We start from the raw sequence: 26,536 nt of genomic DNA, 5'->3' as shown, positions 1-26,536 counted from the left end.
TAAGCTATGTCAGATATATTTCAAAAGGCCAGGGCCACTGACCTGAAATAATGTTAGCTGAGTGCAAACAGAGCAGAGATGTTATGCTGTGCTGATTAAAGAGGCAAAAAGTTTATTTGAGGAAATGCATACTTGATAGTGAAGAAGGAGAGAAAGGGATAGATTCCTTGCTATCTGACTACATCTTGTAGAGAGAGTGAATAAGGCAGGAGAGAGAAGAAGCAGGATATTGCCCTGTTCAGCCCAGTAGGAGACAAGGAAATGACCTCCAGGAAACAAGAGAGGTGCTGCTCTCACTGTCCTAACTAAGTGATCCTTGCTACCCCCTGCATGGTAGGCTCATCTTCCCATTGCTGCTGCAGTACACAAGACATTGCAATTTCTAACAAATAATGGGTCTGGGCAGTGACCTATTGAACAATTTTGATGGCTCCAATAGGAACAAACTGTAGGAGTATCTGGGATGGTGTGCAAGCCTTGAAACAGGCAGGTTTCAAAGAAATACCATTTCTTTGGAGCTCTCCCTTACAGCTGGTACACTCACTATGTATTTTTTTTCTATATCTAATCTCAGTTTTTCTCAGTCACACTCATGCAGACAAATACTGATTTATTCTTTTATTCAGTTCATTTTTTTTCTTTCTCTTGCTCTAAGGAACTCATGGCTGCCTACACTGGTTCTCTCTCCTCCATTTTTCACTCAGAACAACCCTGTGAGGAGGTTTGGCTGAGAGCCAAGCTACAAGTGACGCCTGACACAGGTTGGACACTTGTCAGGTTCCCTCAAGTTTTGATGGGAAATGTAGGCGTCCTGGTTTTACAGCTTGGCTCTCCATTACAGCTGCAAGACCAGGATGCCTACATTTCCCATCAAAACTTGAGGGAACCTGACAAGTGTCCAACCTGGGCCGATTCCAGACGACTAACCTGAAGGTGCTGCATGCCGCCATGTTCTGGACCATGACGGGGAAAACGCGAAATATCGTGTTTTCTCACGTGAGTTTGGCGCAACGTCTTGCCAAACTCGTGCAAGAAAACGCGATATTTCACGTTTTCCCCGTCGCGATCCGGAACATGGCGGCATGCAGCGCCTTCAGGTTAGTCGTCTGGAATCGGCCCTGTGTCAGGCGTCACTTGTAGCTTGGCTCTGAGAGAGAGTGACAGGCCTAGAGTTGCCAGCTCCAGGCTGGGAAATTGCTGGAGTTTGTGGGTGGAGCCTGGAGCAGGCAGGGACCTCAGTGGGGCATAATGCCATAGAGTTCACCGTCCAAAGCAGCCATTTTCTTCAGAGAGACTGATATTGGCAGTCTGGAAATGAGTTGGAATTCTAGGAGATTTCCAGGACCCACCTGGAAGTTGGCAACCCTAGACGGTCCCATGGAATGCCATAAGCTTCATGACCCAGTGGGGTTTCTAACCTGAGTCACTGGTCCCAGTCAACACTCCCTTGATTAAACTATGCATTTCAGTCTGCTGTTAATGGCAAAGCTGCAGCGACCATAAAAAGTCTGGCAATTCTAATCTCAGCCCATTTCATGGGAGGTGGGTGGGAATCACTCATGGGAGAGCTGAATGAGCGGTGGGGTAGCTCACCGTTTCAGGGTTACCAGTTTGTCAGTGTAAGATTCATAAATAAATTTCACAGTTAAGCCAGTAGGATTAATTGATCTATACATCTGATGTGAACAGTTTTACTTAGAACAGCATTCCCATGGATGAAATGTGATGCAGCCCTGAGGGAAACATTTACTGAGAGCGGGACTACAAGTGACGCCTGACACAGGTTGTACACTAGTCAGCTTCCCTCAAGTTTTGATGGGAAATGTAGGCATCCTGGTCTTGCAGCTTGACTCTCTGAGTGGAACTACAAGTGACAAAAGGCACAGGTTGGACACTAGTCAGCTTCCCTCAAGTTTTGATGGGAAATGTAGGCATCCTGGTCTTGCAGTTTGGCTCTCCGACTGCTGCCCAATGGACTTTTCAACTGTCACTTGTCCAACATTCCGCCAAGCTGCCTACATTTCCCATCAAAACTTGAGGGAAGCTGGCAAGTGTCCAACCTGTGTCAGGCGTCACTTGTGGTCCCGCTCTCAGTAAATGTTTCCCTTAACAGTCTTAACAGGCATTTTGGGGGGTTGATGGGAGAACCAGTTTTGTTGAATTGGTTGCACAACTGGGGTCTACGGGAGTCTTTTGAGGTTGCAATATAACTTTTAGCACACTGTCTTAAACAATCCTTGCAAATCATGTCAAGGCTGGCTAAAGCTCAGTCATTCTACTTAAAAATCATCCGCATCACTGTCACGCAAGTGGGTCATTTGAAAAATAAAAGGGGAAATGATGGGATAGAACCTTCTTGTATTATATAGGATGCTTCCACTCAACGATTTTTGTGTGTGTGGCTCTTGCTGCTGCTGCAAATGCAACAAGAAAAAGGAGAGTTGCGGAATAAGTAACCAGTATTGGATAGAGAAACCCTCAGCAACTATCTAACTAGGACATAAACCGCAGTAATTCAGTAAACCAAATCCTTTGTGAGAAAGACAAGTTGAAATGATAATTTTCCATTCAAGTCTCATACAAGTGTTACACAGCATCATCCAACCAATATTTCATAAAGTGACATGTGCGTTAATTAAAATAATATAATGCAGAATAGATAGGAAATGTTGTATCATCTGAAATATATAATCTCTTCAGTCCAAAGAACATGATCCTGTTGATATTTCATAATGTGACACGTGCAACTTTGTTTCTAGTTAGTTCAAAACTTAGATAGTTCAAAAGCATTTGCAGAGGCAGTGGCATAGCCACACAGCTCTTTCCCCCATGTTTTCCTGCCTCAGCCTCCTGCAGTCACCCCCCCCCCCCCAAGCACACTGGAGGTTTTTTTTAAAAAAGAAAAAAGCTCCAGTCCATCTTTTTTAAAAAAAGTTTCTGAATTACAGAATTAAACTGAAATGTATTAATTTAACTCTTATATTTGATGCCATGACAGAAAAAAAAATTTGAGCCAAGAAGGGCAGGGAGGGGTGGGGAGTAGAAGCTTATAAATGAAAATAGGAATCAATATTTTAATAGCCGGACAGAGAGACTGTTCAGAAACTACACAGATGGATGAACGGGAGAAATGGAAAATGAGAGAGGTGATTTGCATTGTCGTAGGCGCTTCCCATTCCACCTGACTCAGAAGAAAGCCGGACATTAATTAGATACTGAGCCAGGCCAGGGCAGCCTGTAGATCCAGTTAAGGTAACCAGCCTGTCAGTAGACCCTCCCACTGGACTGGTGATTTTGATCTGCACCCCAGACATCTGGTGAATTTCATTGATCTTGGTGCCCTGACACCCACTGATACAGCCAATCAGATTGTTTGGGATGGTGACTTTGTAAGAAGCAGTCTGTGCTGGTGCATCCAAACCTGAATCCAGTGTTTCCTCTAGAAAGTGTGACTGTTGCAATATCAGTTTGGTCAGACCTGTAGAATGACACACACTCCTTGAATGGTAAACGGCTCCTGAGGTGGTCCTTCCAGGTCAGAGTTGAGGCATATTAATAGGGTGGTGAGCAGATAGCTTGGACTGCTGCTGTAATACCAGTCCTGACCGCCTGCAAAGTCAGCAGGACAACTGCATGGCTTGGGCCTGTAGGAGATTGTGACACTTTTTGGAGGAGACTCCAGCATGACCTCACAGATCTGTTTTCAGATCCAGAGGAGTTAGCCATGTTAGTCTGTAGAAGCAAAATCAAAAAGAGTCCAGTAGCACCTTTAAGACTAACCAACTCTTTTTGACAGATATGTTTGACATACTCAGTGATGGATTGTGTAATCCCAGCAATGGTGACTGATTTCTCACTACAGTTGGACATGTCTCCTGCCTGTGCTCCTGTGCATTCTCTGATCTCCTTGATCTTTCCCAATGAGAGAACCACACTGACATACGGGGACCATAAGTCCACTTGAGGGTTTTTTAAAAAAAACAACAACACAGGAATTTCTATATACTACAGAATTATAACTATCTATCACCATGATCCACTACATCTCAGCTCTATTTTTTAAAAAGTAAGTCTCCAGCCTTTTCCATTGTGGAGTTATAAGGGGAAATGTACAGGATTTAAAGTGAAATCTGGGAAATACTAGATTGTGCTGACTGATCATTACAACATTATATAATGCCCTTGCAATTCCGGATTTTTAAAAAAAAATAGTATGGGGAAGGGGTAAATGCCGACTGTAGGAGATGAGGCAAGGAAAATGGTTCCAGTGAAGGTAGAGCCTGCAAAAAACACACACCTTGCTGTCCATACAGTGTTCAAAGGCACTTTGACAGTGGGAAAGATCAGAGAGAAGTGTAGAAAAACACAAAATGGGACAAATAGAGGTCAACATTATAGATGCTCCATTTGTATGCATTATATTATTTATATTTCAACACCAATGCAACATCAAATTTTTATACAGCCTTCCATGATATAAAGTTTCCAGTTATCTAAAGTTGTTTTCATATATGTTATATGTAGGTTTTCTTTTTAAAAATTCTGATATATTTTAAAAATAATTTGAATCTTTTTAAGAAGAAAGTTGGATAAATAAGGCAACCCTAGGATAAATACACATCCTATCTAAGAACAAAGAGGGTAGTGATTGGTTAAGTTTCCTTGGCATGTATGTCTCTTGCATGTTTGGAGGTATTTATCACACCAAAGAAAGCATTCTGCACTTCAAAAAAGCCCCATTTTGACTTTGCTGGGGAAAAAACATTGGGGTATGTGTGCAGGGAGAAAAGCTGCAGAAAACCGGGAAAAGATCAGTTCTGTGGCAATTGCAGCCTTTCTCCACATGGAATGCAAAAAGTCTCGGAAGCAGTTTGGAGACTGAATTGAGGTATTTTGAGGTATTTTGATAATGCATGCAGAAGTCTGGAGAGAAATTGATGCGGTATGGAGCCAGAACCAATGAAAAAGCCTTGTGCAGAAAAGACCAGAGTCTTGGAATCTCACTCTCTGATATTTTGTGGTTGGCTCCAACTCCTACAGCAGCCATTTTGTGGTTGGCTCCGCCTCTCACTGCAGCCATTTTATGGTTACACCCACCACTTTCTGTCAGAATTCCAAAGGTGCCCACAGGCTGAAAAAGCTAGGCTGCCCTAGACACTACCATGATGTGTATGGGAGCATCTGGGGCCATAGGAAACATTAGGAAATGTAAACAAGAGTCTTGTGGAACCTTAAAGACATAGGAAGTTTTTATTCTACAATAAGCTTTTTAACTTGTTTATTAATGATTTGGAATTGGGATTAAGCAGTGAAGTGGCTAAATTTGCAGATGACACGAAATTGTTCAGGGTGGTGAAAGCCAGAGAGGATTGTGAGGCACTCCAAAGGGATCTGTCGAGGCTAGAAGAGTGGGCATCCATGTGGCAAATGAGGTTCAATGTAGCCAAGTGCAAAGTAATGCACATTGGAACCAAAAATCCAAAATATAAATACAAGTTGATGGGGTCTGAACTGGCGGAGACTGACCAAGAGAGAGATCTTGGAGTCATGATAGATAACTCACTAAAAACATCAGCACAGTGTGCGACTGCCATAAAAAAAGCTAATGCTATGCTAGGGGTTATTAGGAAAGGGATTGAAAACAAATCAGCCGGTATCATAATGCCTCTGTATAAATCGATGATGAGGCCTCATTTGGAGTACTGTGTACAGTTCTGGTCGCCACACCTTAAAAAAGATATCATAGCACTGGAAAAAGTACAGAGAAGGGCAACTAAAATGATTAAAGGGTTGGAACACTTTCCCTATGAGGAAAGATTGAGGCGCTTGGGGCTCTTTAGCCTGGAGAAAAGACGACTGAGGGGAGACATGATAGAGGTTTACAAGATAATGCACGGGTTAGAGAAGGTCGAGAAAGATGTGTTTTTCTCCCTTTCTCACAATACAAGAACTCGTGGGCACTCTATGAAATTATTGAGCAGTCGGGTTAGAACAGATAGAAGAAAATACTACTTTACACAAAGGGTGATAAACACATGGAATTCGTTGCCACAGGAGGTGGTGGCAGCTACAAGCATTGCCAGCTTCAAGAGGGGACTGGACAAATATATGGAGCAGAGGTCCATCAGTGGCTATTAGCCACAGGAGATAGATGGTATTCTCTTTGTGGGGAGGTGGTGCTCTGTTGTCTTGGTGCTGGAAGGAAGGCAGTGGGAGGGCTTCTGGTGTCCTGGCCTCACTGACAGTCCTTTAGATGGCACTGGATTTCTAGCCACTGTGTGTGACAGAATGTTGGACTGGATGGGCCACTGGCCTGATCCAACATGGCTTTGCTTATGTTCTTAAGCTTTTGTGGATTAAAGACCACACTGTCCAACACATGAGCAAACATAGAGTTGAACCACACGATACAAATTACACGAGACCGAGCGAGTGTCCAGAGTCCTGTCTTACCCCAAATGCCCGTGTCCAGGATTCTGTTGATGAGCACGTGTCCTGGTCCAGGCACGCATTCAAAACTTTCTGCTCCAGTGTAGCCACAACAGCGCGTGTACGTAGTCACGATCAGTAAGTCGGCAATGCAGAGCGTCCTTATTTCCACTTCCTTTCTGTGCAAAGTGGAGATGCATGATAGGATATCTTGGAGGTACGCAGAGAAAACCCGTGTTGGTTGTGAGTTAGGATAAAGCCCTTAGGTCCTATCATGTTCCCAACAGCAGCAGCAGGAGTGTGATGGGCCTTGAATATAATTTGGAAAAGAATTTGTTTTGTATGTTGTTTGGAGGGTTTTTTTCTGGGAAAAGAGGTGGTGGAACTCAGTGGGTTGCCAGCACAGGGGGGAATTCTCAGAAGGAGGTGTTGTGCCTGGTACTACATGTGTGCACGCAAAGCGTGCGCGCGCTCCAGGGACAGTGCAATGGCGTCACTTCTGGGAAGTGACGTCATCGTGCAGGGTGCAGCCACACCTGAGAGTGCTCTCAAAAGGGGGGGAGTTTAAATCACCCTCCGAGCCGCTTGCAATTTAATCTCTCCCCCTTGCTCCAGCAGACTGCCACCAGTCAGCTGGAGCAAGGGGGGGGTTAAAGTTTTAATCGCTCTCTGTGCCATTCCCTGCCTTGCTGCAGCAAGGAGCAAGGTGCTTCCTTCACCCTGTGCGAGAGGAGTGAGGGGATTCCCTCGTCCCTCTAGTATCAGGCGAAGTGGGCACCCCAGCGGTGGGGTGGCAAATTTTTAAACCTACCACCTCACTGCACTTCCTTCACCCAGTCCAAGAGGGGCAAGGGGATTTCCCCGTTCCTCTGGCATCAGGTGAAGTGGGCACCCCAGCATCGGGGCGGCAGGTTTTTAAACCTACCGCCTCGCCGCACTTCCTTCACCTGATCCAAGATGAGCGAGGGGATTTCCTCTTCCCTCTGGCATCAGGTAAAGTAGGCTTTTTTTCAGGGAACTGATCTCTGTTTGGAGATCGGCGTGGGGCCACAGACCACGTGACCATTGTGCTTATGCTTATGAATTTCAATGGCTTCCCTGTGCAATCCGACGAAGTAGTTGGAAGTGTTGTCCAGTATTTTAGTGTCCTGGAATAGGACACTGTGTCCTGTTTGAGTTAGGCTATGTTCAGCCACTGCTGATTTTTCCGGATGGCCAAGTCTGCAGTGTCTTTCATGTTCTTTTATTCTTGTCTGGATGCTACACTGTGTAGTCCCGATGCTGCGCTGAAATTCATAAGCATAAGCACAATTTCAACAGGAAAGAAGAGACTTTAAGAATGAATAGAGCATGGTTTCCAGTCCTGAAAAACACCAGGCTAACAAAATACGCTATACCCTACAATAGCCCTGCAGAGAAGATTAGCATATCAAGCGCCAATCCATATGCAAAAGAACCTCCTCAGGATACAGTGAAGCCTCCCTCCATTAGCATTCCACACCCTGGGAAACTCTTACAGGATGACTCAGCCCAACCCCACCTTCCTGAGTAGATATAAATTACCTGCCAACATCTTTTCCACACTGTGACACTGAAAGATCTCTGTCTTTTGGTGCTACACCTCTGAAGATGCCAGTCACAGCTGCTGGCGAAACGTCAGGAACTACAATGCCAAGACCACGGCTATACAGCCCGGAAAATCCACAACAACCAAATTTTCTAGAGTATAAACTTTCAGAAGTCAAGCTTCCTTTGTTAGATATCTGGGAGGCAGTACCCTCATTCTTCATTTCAGTTCATAATTGACTTTCTGGGCTTGCCAAAAAGTGGAGGAGAAGAAATAGGAAAGCATATATTATTCAGAAAGACCTGAACCCAACAAATTTCCGATAAAAACCCTTCTTCAGGCTAACTCACTGTATACTTAACCTTAAACTCAAGATAATTTTCTGTTGTTGTCTCCTAGCCTAGATTATTCACATGACAAGTAAGCACATCAGATTTATTGCCCTCCATTTGTGTTCCTTTCTTGAAATGCCTGATGCCAAAGGGCAATTGTGGAGGGCAAGTGAGGTGGAAAACCTTGTTTTAAGGGCTATGTCTGGCCAATGTTTCCCTTAAATACAAATATGCTCACACATAAGGAATAATTCATAACAGACTTAGGCTGCATTTTCCTGAGACTGCCCCATTGAATAACAGTGGTTACTTCTGAGTAGGCCTGCTTAGAATTGCAGGGCTGCTCAGAATTTACCCTACTTTCTAAGAAGCCCAAAGGCTTCTTTTTGTTCAAGCTTACAAGCAATGAAGAAACTGTTGAGACTGGAGTCTCCACTTGACTCAAATTCAATGGCATTCCAAGAGCACAGTAAACATACAGATAATTAGGAATCAGGATAGAAGCTCCTGCTTTGTGACTTGGCAGACATCCACCATTATCGACAAGTTTCTGTGCAGAGCAGAACAAAATTTCCAAACGGAGACCAGCAAGTTGTTGTTCCCTTGCATATGCAACTGTGAAGCTCAAGAAAGCTGTTACTTTTATCCTTCACCAAACGCCAGCTTTCTATTGTAACCATGTTTTCTTTTGTTTCTGATGTTAGCTTCTCATGAAGTTGATATACAAGTCACAGACGCTGTCTGAAAGTGCAGAAATGGGGGAAATAGTTAACGAAGCTGTGGATCCTGCCAACTCGACTCAAGGGCATCTTGACCACGAATCTGGAACTACACGAAACAAGCCCTAAACCTCTGGGTCTCTGAATTATGTATTCTGGCACTCTCTGCTTAGTTACGCCTGTTCCTTTAGGTCTCTCTCCTACGGAATTGTGAGCTCAGTGTCCAAGCACTTTCAGCAGAGATAAATAATCACCATAAATCTGTGACAGGTAAGCATGGAGGCAGATGTAAAAGCATGTTGTTGTTTTGTGCAAAGAACACTGTAAAGGCAACCTGGATGCTTTGGATGAGACAGCTATGGAGACCCTCAAGTAGGTCACCAGAGAAAGTTGGAAGATTTGAAAAGGGATAGAGAGTGCTGAGCATTGTGCAAGCCAAGAAATCTCTGGGCTGAATCTTGCCTCAGCTTTGAACTCATTGCAGCCGAGCCCCTCCATCTCTCATTGTGGATTCATGCACATACTTGTCTGCAATTTGGGGACAATAAAGTAAATACTTTACAGGGCTGCTGTAAGATTTTGGAGATAACACGGGTGACACATATTAAAGACCACAAATGTAAATGTTAAGCAGTATATGAAGTGTCTATATCTAGAAGGAACTCAAAAGCAGAGTTAATGGGTTGAATCCAGCAACAGAGTTCAACTAACAGAACTGGGGGGGGGGCAATATTTTAAAAAAATGCTTCATCTTGTTACAAAAGTAACAAGATGTGCAGTACAATCTTATGCATGTTTACTCAAAAGTAAGCTCCTGTGTTAACTAGACTTTACTTCCATGTAAGTGTTGTTTGGATTGCAGCCTTTGTTAATGGAGAATATTCAATAGAACAAAACTGTATTTGTAAAAGACGTAGCTCTTTTAGATTTATTTTGTTTAAAAACTGACTTTATTTTTTGCTGATTATTATCTGCAAGGCACTTAACAGTATGCTAAGCACTTAACACTGCAAACAAATTTATACCTATTTAATCCTTATTGGAATAAGTCCCACTGAACTCAGTAGCATGCGTGTCAGAGTTACTCAATAGCAGAAAAACTCACTGGACTCGATAGCACTTGCTTGAGGGTAAACATACGCAGGATTGTGCTGTGAAAAACAAAAGATCATAGGAAAGGAGCAGATATAGGGAGAAAGGAACAGGGATATACAGAAGTGAAGCATAAGCCAGTTGAGTACTATTTAGTTTAAATGGGAAAGAATTGATTACTGAAACCCATGAAAAATCAAGCATGCTTAACTTTAGCTATATGCTGCCTAAGGACATTTGCTGCCACTTTGACTAAAACTGAAATGCATTTATGGTGTAATTCTATGCAGTTATATCTTTGAAATCCATTAACTTCAATGGGTTTAGAAGGGGGCACAGGGTTTCCTTATGGTAGCTGGTGCAGCGCAGAAACAATGGGGCTTCCATATGGCAGTTTCCTCCACATATCTTATTTATTTATTTACATATATATATATATATTTATGTCATTTATAGCTGCCTTTCTCACTGAGAGCAGAACCACAAGTGGCAAAAGGCACAGATTGGACACTTGTCAGTTTCCCTCAAGTTTTGATGGGAAATGTAGGCATCCTAGTCTTGAAGCTTGGCTCTCTGACTGCTGTCCAATGGACTTTTCAACTGTCACTTGTCCAACATTCTGCCAAGCTGCCTACATTTCCCATCAAAACTTGAGGGAAGCTGACAAGTGTCCAATCTGTGCCTTTTGTCACTTGTGGTTCTGCTCTGAGACTCAAGGCGGATTACAGTGTGAGATTAGTACACTCAGTATCAAGGGCAATTTCATAAACAATGCCATAAGGTAAATAAACAGAAGTTTACAAAGACATAACATTAGCAAGAATCCAACCCACTCATCTTGAAGAAATGCTGAAACAGAATATAAGCAATTCCAGGGCTGACATAGGAGCACATACTTAAAGCAATAGATAGTACATAAGGCAACATAGTGGTGAAATCTATGGGTGAAGTCTACGGCCCCTAACTCATTAGCAGAGCAACTGAGACCCCTCCCTACAATACAATACATACTCCCTGTCCCAGTCCCCCAGCAGCAGCTATCTCCTCCCCAGAGCTTTTTTATTTTATTTTAAAAAATTGGCAAATGAACATCATTATATTGAGATAACATTAAAACCATCTGTGTACCATTTTCTGGGAATTCCCAACTTTCATTTCAAAGTAAGTCCCTGCCTCTTTTCACTGCAGAGGTATAAGTGGTATAAGGGGGAAAGCATATCTCCACAATGAAAGGGGCCAGTGACTTAGAATTCACAGAAAATGGTACACAGATTATTGTCTCATTATCTCAATATAACAATATTTATTTGCCAGTTTTTAAAAAAGCTCTCCAGCAGGAGGAGGAGGAAATGGCCACTGTGGGGACAGGGGCAGGGAAAACGGCTGCCATGTGGGCAGGACGGGGAAATTCTGAACTTTCCCAGTCACACAACTGCTATTCAGGCTGCCATCTTATCCCAAACTTTGCAGCAAAATAAATTTGGAGAGAAGCCAGGGAAACTCCCAGGAGGTACACAAATGCACCATGTTTATCGAGCTTGGAGCAAATAATCCATGTGGAAATGGCCTCTGTTTAGGACTGACATTCTTAATGCAGGTTTCAAAAAATGGTGTGTTTGACTATTACGCTTACGTTGAAGAACAGTTTTGTTGAACAGCTGAGAATTACCAATATTTTTAAAAGGAAGAGAGCAAGAAGATGACCAGTGGACACAAGGAAGCAAAACATTTTCAAGCAAAGTCTATCAGTTTCGGGGTGATATACAAAGGCCCACTTCAACAGCAAGGAGTGTGTTCAGCTGAGAAGTGCAGAAAACTTCCCTGCTGCTCTTCAAGTGCTTTCCAGCTAGGATCAGTTCCAGTACTGGGGCCTGGCTGAGGGAAAAGATGTTGGAGGACAGATCCAGGATTGAACAGGGACTTGGGATTTCTAACTTACTATGGGTACGTGAGCTATTTTAGCAAAACCTAGGAGTCAATTTCTACCTTTTATAAGGCATAGCTAGTTTAAGAAACTAGCAAATGGTCTCTGTATTTCTCTCTGTCAGATTTGAATTTTACATAGTTACATTTTACCTCATAGTATACATACTTCTTGCATTTCAGAGCCCCTTGACCTTGTTGCTTGTTTTTGTACCCCTAAATAAAATCACAGCATAGGGAGGACCCACATCTGAAGAAGTGGACTCTAGTCCATGAAAGTTGATGCTGGAATAAATTGTTTTTCATCTTTAAAGATTCCCTTTTACAAATGTGTCTCTGTGTTATAAAATTTTAAAAGGATTTTTTTTTTGCGGGGTTGGGGGGGAGACTTTAGCAACTCCTAACTTGTGAACTTTAAATCAGGGCCTACCTTGACACTAGTTTCTTTCATTTAAATTAAGAGTTTTATATAATTAAAAACAAACCTTAAAAACTACAATTACACACATGCTAATAAAACAAACAAAAACAAAAGCAACTAATCAACATAAAAAACACACATAATACAGAAAAACAATCTAAACTAAAAGGTTTCCGATTTTCTCCAAAACAAATATTTGTATCATGTCAAATCTACACTTTCCCTAGGTAATGATTAAATGAAAGGCTCTCTTTTTTCTACTGTCAAAATTCCTTAATCCATAAATCCACAAATCATTGTAATCTATTTCATATAAATAGTCTATGAAGGGTTTCCATTCATTGACAAACAAACGTATTGACTTTTTTCTAATCAGTGAAGTAAGCTTTGCTATCTCAGCCAGTTCCATCTTATTTGTCAGCTACTCCTCCATTGGGGGCAGAGTCAAATTTTTCCAATTTTGAGCATATAGTAGTCTTGCTGCTGTAATCCTGTAATCTTATATAAAAATAAGAGTGCCGAGACTTTTTTCCAACTGAAAGTCCATCATTCCAAGACGCTGCTTTCTAAGCAATTGAAGCTGATTCATGCTTAAAACACATGTATCTGCTGCCACCACACGCAGTGTGAGAAGCCAAAGAAAAAGGACTAAACCTCAGAAGTAAAAAAAGGCTGGAAGAATGAAGAAACTGATTGGATATATGACAAGTGTTATGTGAAGTCCTTTGGTAAGGTTACATGCTGGCTTTTATCAATGAGCCCAGTCAGTGAACTGTATTTGACTTTCAACAGATGTTTCATTCTATTTAGAACAACGTGATGTTCTGGACTCCACAGAAGTAAATTAAAGCAAGGAGGAGAAGACTTCTTTCTTCTGGTAACGTAAGAGCATCCAGGGCAGTTGCTGTGAGAATTGGTCTCACACAAGGAGTGAAATGAAGTTTCATACAGTATCACCTGTTGGATTAACATGTTTTTGAACAACTGCAACGTTTGGGATTATATCCTAAGATTTGGTGCTCTGCCTTTAAAGCACCGAGGACTGGACACAACTGAGGGACCCCCAGCACTAGTCTCTCAGCCCTAGTCTGTCCACGCCATTAATTGCCCTCTGCCATTGATGCCCCGTGATGGTGAAATGTCACTTCTACCATACTGCTGGAGATCAGGAAGAGCTGGGCTCACTAATGGATCCCAGGTGCCTGTCCTAGGGATTTCTGGTTTTGCTCATGGTGAGAACGGAAGATAGCCAATCAAAATCCCATCCAAATTGGCTGCTTGTTAATTTCAGATGGATAACAAAATGAATTTCTCTCCAATGTTCATTAAAGAACCAGTGCTTGGAAAAAACCTGCCAGTGCTCATAAATATGGTTGCACTGATTTCCACCAGTTTCATGCTCCCTCTGGAGATCCCCACCAGGCTGTTCCAGAGGGTCTATTCCCTTTTTCTAGCTGAGTGCGGCAGGCCAGAAGATGAGCATCAGGAGTTCAGAAACCCTGAAAAAAGTGCCAGTATTATTGAGTATCATCATAAAAAGTCCTGTAAAGAGCAAAGATCACATCTGAAGGTGACTTCTGGCAGTGCTAAGATGTCCACAGCTGCACTCTGCTTTCAGTTTCCATTTTCCTGCACTCTATGAGAAAAATACACCTGATAGGGACTCCATCCTACCAGAACAATTATCGGATGTTCATGCCAAATGGAATTGTCATTACTGGTGTTTCTGTGCTCAGCCAATATTTCCCCCAGTTCCTGCACTGACTCAGGGGTTAGAGAATGTCAGTCTGAGCTATTTTGTTATCTGCATGCATGCTAGATGGGGAGAGGTAAAGCTTTGTTGAAAGTCAGAATAGAGACATAGAGTTAGGATTTGGTAACCCACCTGCTGTGATGGAGGCTTCAGATTCCCCATATCTAGTAAAAGGCAAGCAAACGCACAAGCAATGCAAGAGAGAATGGTGATGATAAGAATTACATCACATCTCTCACTGTGGGCCAAGCTACAAGTGACAAATGACACTTGAACGGCAAGTGAACAGACTCACTACGTGATCAAGTGAAGCGCAAGTGGAGCACAAGCGAACAGGGAGGAATACACGTGAGAGCCAAGCTATAAGTGATGAATGACACTTGAATGGCAAGTGAACAGACTCACATGTATTCCTCCCTGTTCACTTGCGCTCCACTTGCGCTCCACTTGATCACGAATGACACTTGAATGGCAAGTGAACAGACTCAACGTGTATTCCTCCCTGTGATCAAGTAGAGTGCAAGCGGAGCGCAAGTGAACAGGGAGGAATACACGTGAGTCTGTTCACTTGCCATTCAAGTGTCATTCATCACTTGTAGCTTGGCCCTCTGTTCACTTGCTGTTCAAGTGTCGTTCATCACTTGTAGCTTGGCCCTGAGAGGGAACTGTTGATTCAGAATCAGAGAGCTCTCAGTTGTCCTTAAACTATAGATAAAATAAACAGCAGGGGTAGACCCAGTAAAGTAGGGGGAACTTTTATTCTTCACAAAAGCAGAATGCAGAGGCAAAGCCTACTCCTCTAATTTCCTCAATGCCTCCTGCACTTGTGAGAATTTTAATTGCCTGTAGACCAGGGAAGCTTTTTCCTATATGCTTGAACATCAGGACAAAGTATCCCTTGGGTGAGGGGTACAGTCCCTGGGAATTTCATTCTAAACAGATGAGAGAGAAAAAGGTTCCAGGCAGGAATGTGTTTCCCGACTGTAAGCAATGGAAATATCATCTGCATAGAGTGTCGATATATTTCCCTTACATGGAGCTGAAAGGTTCAGATTTGCATAATCTGAAGATCTGGACCAACATGTCTTATGTCACAAACAGAAAAGAAGAAAGACCAGAAAAGTGCCTGTTTTTAATCTGACTTAAGCTCTCTCTAAATATTGCACAGGAACTTTTACATGTTACGTTTTCTTGTCTTATATGCCATGCTATAAAAATTAAATGCAACTTATGCCATCTTTTATTAAAAATAGAAACGCAAGCAAAACATCCTGTGCTCTGCAAACTGTATGTCATAATGCTTCCTTCCATTCTTAAGCTAGTTTGGGATTCCCATGTTTATTTAATTTCCTTACTTTGTTAGGGTTTTGGTTTTGCATAATGAATAAGAACACTGGGTGCATTTTTGGTTTAGGGGAACCACGGAGTCCTGAAGGTATGTGTTTTGTCCAATAATTTCTGAAACACTGTGCTTTTTAGTGGTCTACCTTATTATCCTCGGTACAATCAAGGAAATGCAGATATGTCCTTAGTCATTCACATAAATATTTGACTGAAATGAATAACGTCAGAGACATTTTTCTAATTTTCATGGTCCTTATATAAAATGAGAAATGCAATACCCAATATATTATTTAAAAGAAAAGTTAGATTATTTCACACATGTTTTATTTTTATTTATGTATTTTATTTTACATTATTTATATCCTGCCTTCCTGCCCTCACAAGGGCCACCAAGGAAGCTAATGAATTAAACATAATAAAACCTCCTTTAAAAACTCGTTCAACCAACCCAAACAAACAAAAAGCAATAAAGTCCACATTGTTAAAACCAGAGTTAAAATACATACAAAAACATAAAAACAGTTAAAACAGAGGTAAAATACATACAAAAACATAAAAACAGAACATTGGACAGGAAGAATTGCTGAGAGAATGCCAGATGAAACAAAAACCTCTTCACCTTCTGGTGGAAGATGACAACAGAAGGTGACAGGCATATCTCCCTGAAAGAAAAAAGTCCAGAGTTCTGGTGCCACTTTTGAGAAGGCCCTTGCCCAGGTTGCCTACTGCCTAATCTCAGAAGGTGGGGCACCTGAAGCAAGGCCTCCAGTGATAATTGTAGTGGTCACGTAGGTTCATAAGAAAGTACCTATGAATGTCACGGTCATACATGCTTGGATCATATATAGCATGAATGGAGTTTTGCTGTATGAATGGTAAATTTCCTTCCTCTCTTCTCCTGGTGCTGTTATCTATGAATATGAAGGGGATCAAAGGGACTGTAGTGAGAGAGGAGAACTGGCAGAAATTGCCCTCCTTTTCCATGAGCAGCTTAGGATCCAAGGCATGGTCCCTATATTGGAGCCGTAGCTTCTGAATTTTTCAAAATCATAACTGAAAACCTCTGTAGCTACCTGGTTATAATAGTAAAGAACATACAGGGTTCCCAGACATGCTGGAATAGTGCTGAGTGAAAGTAACAACCCAACAGACAAGACTAAGATTTGGTATAAGGAAGTTAGGCTTAGAGTAAAACAGGGTTTCCCAGACCTTTTTGGCTGAAAAATCCCTACAAGGGCCTGAATATCTGGCAGAGTCCTACAGTAGCGTGATTTTTAATTTAATAGGAATCAAATAAATCAATACAGATTTGGAATCCTACTTTCATGTCTTGTTTATTTCTTATATATATATATTTCAAACTTATCTGAAAATTAGTAACAAAATAACAAGGTGATTGTTTATTGGAGAGGTATTTTTCATATTTTAATGGGAAGAACATGACTACTTTTTCTTTGCAGAACTGATTCATATTAGGAATGATGCTAGAAAGGTGGGTTCTTATATTAGGTATAACATCCAGTCTGTCCTTATCTTTTGGTTTTCTTGTAATACAAAAATCCAATTTTACACAAATAGGTTGTAGCAAAGGGAAGAGGCTCACAAACTGCACAAGTAAGCCTGCCCAGATCACATGCACATGCCCAGATCACTAGCTCCTATGCACAAATATCCACTCTGTCTCTCAAAGCCAGCCCTACGTCTCTCAACATGAAGCTGCCTCTTCAGAGTGTAGGGAGCTGCAGAGGTTGCTCCAACCTTGACTGTACAATAGGGTTGCCAGCTCATGGCTGTACAATAGGGTTGCCAGCTCCAAGTTTGGAAATTCCTGGAGATCTGGGGGGTGAAAACTGGAGAAACCTGGAGAAAGTGGGGTTTGGGAAAGGACCTTGGCATGGCATAATTCCACAGAGTCCACCCCCAAAAGTAGCCATTTTCTCCAGGTGAACTGATTTCTATGGCCTGGAGACCAGTTGTAATTCTGGGAGATCTCCAGCCACTACCTGGAGGCTGGCAACCCTACTGTACAACAGCGGGTGAACATGGAAGGACTAAATGGCAGCTGTATGTAGTTGAAGCACCGAGGCACGGAAGGCATGGGCCTGCGGTGTCTTCACAGCAATGGAAGATGTGAACCAAACATAGGTGGGGAAAGGGCAGTGCCCAGTCCAGAAGGAAAAGAAAAAGGCAGGCAAAGGCAGGCAGTCGGTTCCTTTCTAAGGTACTGCTGGGCCATATGCCTGCCCATTCCACTGGGCTCCATGCCTCCTTATTGGCTAGCTTGATGGAGATACCTTTAGCAGGAAACCCAGGCTTTTCTCTTCAGCGCCTGCTCTGATCCAGCAGTGTTGTTAAGAGTGGCACCACAAGCCTCTGTTTGCTGTGCTGCTAACACACCACAAGTGGCTTTTGCATCCAGAAAGGTGGGCACTGGTCACTCAGCCTTGCTGGTGAAAGAGCCTCGTCTGAGGGAGCCACTGGTAGGGGCTCTCTTTTGAGGAAGGCCGCTGCCTCATGGTCCCTGGACTCAGCCACAGGCTGCATAGAAAACCCTCTACAAAGATTTCTGTTGACACAGTTGCATGGGTGCATCTTCTTGTTTCCTGGCTAAAGTAGACTTTGGTTGATTTCCCTACTGCTGTGCTGATAAGTAAATGCCTATGACAACGGATTTCTTTTTTCAGCTTCCTTGAACTTGTGGGAAAGAGGAATAAAAATAAACAATAAATCTGAAGAAAATTCTGCATACCTTTGGGGCCTCCTCCGTGTGGATCATTTAAAATATTAATCTTGAGGTTTCTTTCCATACGTAATACCTGGTTTCTGGACTCAGTGGATTTGGAGCTACCATCTAATGGAAAAGGGAAATGGGAGGTATCTTTGCCTGATTTCCTCTCCTCACTGTAGCTCACCCCATGCCATGTTATCCATTTGGTTCACCAAATTTGATATATTCGCAGGTCAAAAGGGGCTCAGGGAAGGTAAAACAGTCCACAACCACCACTGCTCACTGTTCATTGGATCCAGTCCTTTGAGTGGTGCTCGATCTGTGATTGTATGTCTGCTTTCTATGCATTCATAAGCCATCCTTCAGTTCGTCCTCTTTGAACCTTTTCCTTCCATTTCACCACAGGACCATGTTTTCTACACCCCAAAAATTCCCGTACCAGTCAACCCCCTTTTCCACTGATAAAAAGGGGAGGAGGGGTCCCTTTGATCACCCAAAATACATTGTGGCTCGCATGGACACAAGGCATGTTTGACAAGGCTGGAGTGAGGAGGGAATTGGGTGAGATTGAGTGTAAAAGCTGCCCATGGTATTTGGCAGTTCCTTAACAATTATTTTAGGTATTCAGGTGCGTAGCAGACATGATAATAGAGTTTAATACACTTTTAGGCATTCTTATTTTGAGAAGTGCTTAATTTCAAAATGATATTCTGAATTATTCCGTGATAACCTAATCCTAAAATATAATGGGCAAACTGTGTTGCCAACAACTCACTTTTTAACCCCGTGCTGCCAGAGCCCAGAGAGGGAGTCCGCACACGGACTCAGCTGGGGCACAGAGAGAAGTCAACAGAGACACACTAGTGGCTCCTGGGCCTTGGCCACTGGGCTGGGTGAAAGGAGGAGAGACGCAGGCTGGAGTGGCCGCCTGAGCAGCCAGCAGAGCTGCACTGGTCACTCCCGGGCCTTGGCTGCCGGCCCCGGCGCAAAGAGGAGAGGCACCGGCCGGAGTGGCCCCCTGAGCAAGCAGTGGAGCTGTGCCGGTCCTTCCTAGACCTCGGCCGCTGGCCCTGGCACAACGAGGAGAGTTGCGGGCCAGAGCAGCCACCAGAACAGCTAGTGGAACTGTACTGGTCTCTTCTTGGCCTTCGCCACCGGCCTATGCAGCACCAGGGATGGCACAGGCCATCCCGAGGGTGGCATGGCCAAGTGTGCGGCCAGGGTACCAGGTTTTCTAGAACTTGTTGTTTATACAACGGGCTTGGTTGCTAGTGATGCATATAGTTGGAGAAAGAAGAAAGGTACCTACCTACTGAATACCCCTTCTCTTGAAAAACATCAAGGTTCCCCCCCCCTTCTCAGTAAACTAACAAAATAAAAGGCTGACTTATCCCTGTTTATCTTTGGAGATCTAATGAGACTTCAGCACATTAAGTACGGCTGCAAAGTAACAGCTGTTTGAAAGGAAGAACAGCCCAATGTTGTGATCTGTGTACAAGCTTTGCTGCATATGTTCAGCAGTTATGGTGCACGCCAGAATGGATTTAATTGTACTTAGCCATGCTGTAATTTGCAAAGGAATTGCTCAAACATGCTGCGAGATGTCAAACTCATATTTTTTAATAGACTGGGCAAGCTATCAAATAGTCAGTGTTCCTTGCTTCATCCTTTTTTGATTAGTAGCCTTGCGGACAGATTTGGAAAGGTATATGGAAACAATGCAGAGATGAACAAAGAAGGAAATGGAGTGATAATTTGAGAGGAATCAGTCCACAGAAGGGGAAAAAATCATGACCTAGATGGGACAGAGCATTTTCTTTTGAATCTCTTAAAATGTGCTTTAAAGTCAGCCAGAGCCCATTCATTCCTGTTTGGTTTAGGCGGGTCCCTGATTGTCCAAATTCCTAAACCATTATGATATCTGTAACGTGCTGATGATTTGACAATCTATGTAAAATTTAAAAAAGCAAGTTCACAGAAGGACTGACGATCCCTATCTTTTTGCAAGATCCCTGGCTATGTCCACTTGAAAATCCAATAATACTTAACATTTAATGGATGACCCACATCACTATAAAATACATAGTGACACATAAAAGCAAAATAATGTATTATCTAATCTTTATTAGTAAATTCTCAGCCTCCAAGAGCACAGCAGTGCCTATCAGTAATTCATAAGAAGATAATTCATATTATGAGAAAACCTAATTTGAGCTCTTACATAGCCAGACTGTAAAAATTTCTTCAAGAAATTCTTTATGAAAGTCATAAGATTTAGTGGAGCTGTGTGCATGCAACATTCAAATTACAAACCATTTTTCTATTATTATTTTTAAGGGCTGCCGCTTCTTTATAATCTGAAAGTCTTGCTTGTCATATATTCGATGTAACTTACAAAGACGGTTTCCTGCTGCTCTCATTCTGGCATTTACTTGGGTCGGGATTTTTAGGAGTGGGGAATGGGAGAAAATCTCCATTTTATGAAGTTAATTGTTTTTTACCCTATTAGTCTTCGTTAAGTCTATCAGACTCATGTGTGTGTATACTTGTTTGTTCTTCTTGAACAGCTTTCAGATTTTAAAAAAAAATCTAAACAAAAACTTATGTTTGAGATCTGATAGGCTTATTTACTGATTGAAGAATCCTGGGCTTGAAGATACTTTCCACCGATTTGGTTCAAACTGTGCAGATTTAAAATAAAGGTGTATTATCTCTGCATGTGTACACAGAGTTTCCATTTTATAAGTGGCCAACCATCCTTCATGAAAACGTTGGCTGCTTCCATACAGCAGTTTTCCCCTAGCTGGTCAGTGGAAAGTCCCCCCAGTATTTGGGAACATCCAGATAACATCATGTCTAATCTAGGCACAATTCATGTGGTTGCCATATTTTCCCCATTTGAGCCTGATCAAAAATAAATCTCCTTTAGTCCAACTCAAAGGGGAAATTGTGGGCTGGCTCTGGATGGAGCATCTAGCTCCAACCACAGCTACTATGGGGAGAACATTTTGAGTTCTTTAAAGGGCTTTTGCCTTTCCCAGCTGAACCACACTGCAGCATTGCAGCATAGCAGGGAAAGGGAAGAGAGAAGCTCAAAATTTCTGTTGTATCTGTGCTTTTGCATAGATTCAGTGAAGGAAAAATGGAGAAATTGGGGACAGCAGCAATGACCGCAGCAGGGATGGGTGTGTGTAGACCCCATTGCACTTGCTGCTGTTGCCGTTGCAGGGACACATTTTTGGAACCAACCTTTATCCTTAACTCTTTAGATACAGGGAAAAGTTCTAGTTTTTAACTGATGCTAAGAGTATGGGAAAATGTACTTATATACATTTGAAAGTTCATGAAACTGAAACACAAGGCTTATGTTTCCCCCCCATTTACATGGGCACCAGAGAATAAAAAAATATGATGTGACATTTAATTTGCTGCAGTTGGCTCCAAACTTGCATAACCTCATTTTCTAAGGTCATGTGTTTGGAAGGATGATATCATAACACCTGAGCGGAGCTCTCTGTGAATGGATTGTTTCTACCTAGCTGCATTCTGCATTTTGCAGGAGTGCCGAGAAACTCTGCGGGACCAGCTGTACAGTTCACAGCCTTTAATAAACGCAATAGTGAGAGAAGAGAATGAAGCGATCGCAGAGCTGCTCCAGTTGAAAGCAAAGTTCGTCGCAACTGATTGGTTAATTAAAACCTTGATGCAGCTTACTCCGTTGCTGACATTTTTATAGGCTTTACATGAAACAACCTTTAGGGATGGTAGGGAAGACAGATAACGTTTGAGGGGAGGATCACTGGCAATTGATCACAGGAAAAGAAGGGATTATATATTCTTCAGGCTGCGTTAAATTTACCGTATGAAAACACACCAGTGGCCTAAAAATAAACATCAATGAGCATGTCTTACACTGGGAAGCCACAAGGAAAGTAACATGTGAAAGAATCGATTTATCATACATAGACTCTTGGAGATAATGGAGGACAGCTGGCTGGGTTGTTAAGAGGAATTATGGGAAGATATGGAGCTCATGTTACCTTCAGCAAGTAACAAGTTTTACTGGGTCCAGTAGTGACTCCTGTTCTTTCACAAAGATAAATGAAGTGTGCTGAAATCTTACGTCCCTTTATAGGCAAACATGTTGCATTGAAACGAATGGCTAGAGGACGATGTCTATTTATCGTGTTACCTCAGATCGCTGAGGCTCCATTTGAAAATGAGTTCACAGCAATATTTCCAGCTGAATTGTTGCCCCATCACTTTTAGCTAATCAGAAATGTGAGGGATGTGATGAAATTTCAATGTATTATGTGGCCAAATCTGAGGGATGAGTGAATCCCTGTGACGGATTTCCTGAGGGCTAGACACCACCTCACAGGATTTTTGCCTGTCACAATACAATTTCCTGCCTATCTCATTGTAACAGAGTTCCCAGTGGGAAATTTTAAAAAAATATTCAAGAGGATGATCTGACTCTGATTATAACCCACCCAAACCTGGATTGTTAACTGAGGTAAAACTGATGGGTGCAAAATGGTTTCTTTTAAAAAGTGAACAAGAACAAAGTTTATTTCTGAAAAACACACAATGGAGATAACAATAAACCAGGAGTTGTGGGATATTAGGTTTACACAGTAAATGCCTCAGGACAACACTCAGGCAGGCTTATAACATATCAACATAGCACTCTGTTGCAACTACAGTAAGTCACACACCAAAATCCTCTTGGCCTATTTTAACACCACAGTTTCCCAGTCAAAAAAATTTAACTAAAAGATCTGATTTCTCCTCAGATCTTTAATTCACACTCCTATTAGACTAACCCTTCTCTCTCAAGTCTTTCTCAAAACCTAACTTCTGATTATCTTTGGCTGACCCAGAGCACTATTTTGATTAGCTGCTGTGTCTCTGAGATCCATGTTTGTGTTTTATCTGTCACAGTTTTGTGCATGCCATTGATTGATCAATTGTTTTAGGGATTATGCCAGTTTCATGTAGATTTTAAATAGTATGAGGGACAAGATGGAAACTTATGGCCCCCCATAGCATAAGTGCCACAGGCCAAGCAGCAGTCTCCCATCACTACCTTCTGTGATCTGTCAGATAAAAGCAAAACCACTGAAGGACAGGACCACCTACCCACAACTCAACAAGCTTCTCCAGGAGGATACCATGGTTGATAGTACTGAATGCCACAGAGAGGTCTAGGAGTATCACCAGGAATTCCCTGTCAGTCCTGGCAAAGATTATCAGTCAGGGTGACCAGGGCCGTTTCCACACTACTCACCTTCATCCGGAATGCTGCAGAACATCACGAAAAATACACGGAAGATAGTGTCTTCTTGCGCGACTTTTGCACAATGTCGCACAAAACTCACGCAAGAAGATGCTATCTTCCATATTTTTTTCGCAACATTCCGCAGCATTCCGGATGAAGGTGAATAGTGTGAGCTGGTGGAAGGGAAGAGAGGCTTACTACCCCCCTCCCCCGTGGCATTTCCCCCAATAACCCCACCAATTTCCAAGCTGTTTTCAATTCTGCTGTGGAAAATGTATATATACTACCATGTATAAACTAGGCGTCAGTTCTGACCATGGGGAGCTCTGCTTGTTAGAGTCTATTGTATCGTTTTGAACTCTTTTGGCTCTTTTCTGTTATTGCCCCCACCTTGTTGAATGGCCTTCTTGAGAATATCAGGAAGGCTGCCACCTTGTTGATTTTTCAGAAGGCCAGATTATATAATAAAATCATTGAGTTGGAAGGGGCCTTACAGACCATCTAGTCCAATCCCCTGGCCAATGCTGGAACAGCATCCCCAACAAGTATTTGCCCAGCCGCTCCTTGAAGACTGCCAATGAGGGGGAATTTACAACATCCCTAGGCACCTGATTCCACTGCTGAATTACTCTTAATGTGAAGAAGTTTTTCCAAATGTCCAGCCAGTACCTTCCCTCCTGAATTTTAAATCCATTATTTCAAGTCTTACCCTCTGTTGCCAATAGGTACAGATCTCTTCCCTCACCTGAGTGACAGCCTTTTAAAAATTTAAAGAGAGCAATCATGTCTCCTCTCAACCTCCTCTTCTCCAACTAAACATTCCCAAGTCCCTCAGTCTTTCCTTGTAGGGCTTGGTCTCCAGGCCCCTGATCATTTTGGTTGCTGTCCTCTGCATCCATTTTAATTTGTCCACATTCTTTTTGAAACGAGGCCTCCAGAACTGTACCCAAAACTCCAGGTGGGACCTGACCAACACGATATATAGTGGGACAATGACATCCTGTGATCTGGATGTTATACCTTTGTTGATACACCCCAAGAATGCATTTGCCTTTTTTGGCTGCTGCATCACACTGACTGTTCATATTTAGCTCCCCATCCACCCGTAACACAAGATCTTGTTCACACACACTGCTATCCAGAAATGTATCCCTCATCCAGTATGCATGCTTTGCATTTTTGTTACCTAGGTGGAGAACCTGGCACTTATCCATGTTAAATTGCATCTTATTCAAATCTGCCCACTGTTTATATCTTGTTGAATTCTATCCCTATCTTCAAGGGTATTCACTACTACTCCCAATTTGGTGTCATCTGCAAATTTAATGATTAATCCCTTCATACCCTCATTCAGATCATTAATAAAAATATTAAATATTGAAAGGCACTGGGCCCAGAACCGAGCCCTGTGGCACTCCACTGGACACCTCCCTCCACAAAGACGTGATGCAATTGACAACTATCCTTTGGACGCAGTTATCCCGACAGTTTCCTGTCCATCTAACCATCCTAGAGTCTAGTCCACAGTTCTCCAGTTTACTCATCAGAATATCATAAATTAAAATCCTTTGCAGATGATTTAGTCTTGTTTCTGGAGGACCCATTAGATGGAATTGAAATACTGATGGAGAAATTGAGAAAGTTCGGTGCTCTGGCAGGTTTTAAAATAAATGATCAGTAAACAAAAATGTTGACAAAAAATATGGATATTAAATATCAGGAAGAATGGATGAAAATAACAGGTTTTAAGGTTGAAAAAAAGGTAAAATATCTAGGTATTACGCTAATGGAGATGAACTGTATGCTGTTTCAAAACAATTATGTTAAGACATGGAAAGAAATTTAAAAAGATACGTTAAGATGGGATGGAGTACAGTTATCTTTGTTGGGAAGAATATCAGTTATCAAGATGAATGTTTTACCTAGAATGTTATTCCTCTTCCAGACATTATCTGTGTTAATTTCAGATGCACCATTTAAGCAGTGGCAAAAGGACATTTCAACATTTATATGGCAAGGGAAAAAACCAAGGGTCAAATTTAAAATTCTACAGGACGTGAAGGAGAGAAGTAGACTTGGTCTACCAGACTTGAAAGTGTACTATGCTTCTGCATGTCTAATGTGAAGGAATAGATGCTTTTGAGAAACGAGAGACTCTGTCTTGACATTGGAAGGTCATGACCTGAGATTTGGATGACATGCCTATTTGTGGTATGACAAAGTAAAAGTTAATGTAGACTTCAAAAATCATTATATTAGGAGAGCTATTTTGAGAATCTGGAATAAATATAAAGTGAGACTAACTCAGAAGACACCACTTTGGATTTCGACACAGGAAGCGTTCTACAGAAGGGAGATGACTTTCAAACATGGATGGTTGACTTATGGAGAGTTAATAGAATTTTCACAAGAAGATTGCAAATTGAAGGCAAGGGAGGAGTTAGTAGCTAAGGGTTATAAATGTCAATGGTTTGCATATGCTCAGCTTTTAGAAAGATTTAAATTAGATTAAAAAAACTATGGGGCTTTGAGCAGGAAAAGACAGAGTTTGAAAAAGAGCTTTGTTCAAATGATGAACATGTTATTTCCAAAATGTATAAGTTGTTACTGAAATTTGAAATAGAAGAAGAATCTGTGAAAGATTGTATGGTAAAATGGGCAAAATTTTTTGAGTATAATATAACGATGGACCAATGGGAAAATATGTGGGTAAAGGAGCTTAAATTTACACTGAGTGTTAGACTTAAAGAAAATTTTTATAAAATGATGTATCGGTGGTATACGTCTCCTGATAGATTATCCAAAATGAGCAAAGGTATGTCAAATAAGTGTTGGAAATGTGAGAAACAAGAAGGAACATTTTATCATCTCTGGTGGACTTGCTGTAAAGCTAAAAAATTTTGGACTCAGATTCATATGGTCATACAAAAATATTAAAGACTACTGT

The 26,536-nt window shown here is 42.0% G+C and overlaps 1 pseudogene; it reads right to left on the bottom strand.

The window, feature by feature from the left end:
- Nucleotides 1-3,098: 3,098 nt before the first annotated feature.
- Nucleotides 3,099-3,952, bottom strand: LOC129324064 (poly(rC)-binding protein 2-like; annotated as a pseudogene).
- Between the last annotated feature and the right edge of the window lie 22,584 nt (nt 3,953-26,536).

The sequence above is a fragment of the Eublepharis macularius genome, chromosome 1, assembly GCF_028583425.1.
Source record: "Eublepharis macularius isolate TG4126 chromosome 1, MPM_Emac_v1.0, whole genome shotgun sequence".
Lineage (NCBI taxonomy): Eukaryota > Metazoa > Chordata > Lepidosauria > Squamata > Eublepharidae > Eublepharis > Eublepharis macularius.
The sequence above is the reverse complement of the archived record's forward strand: the minus strand, read 5'-3'. Positions and strand labels throughout refer to the sequence as shown.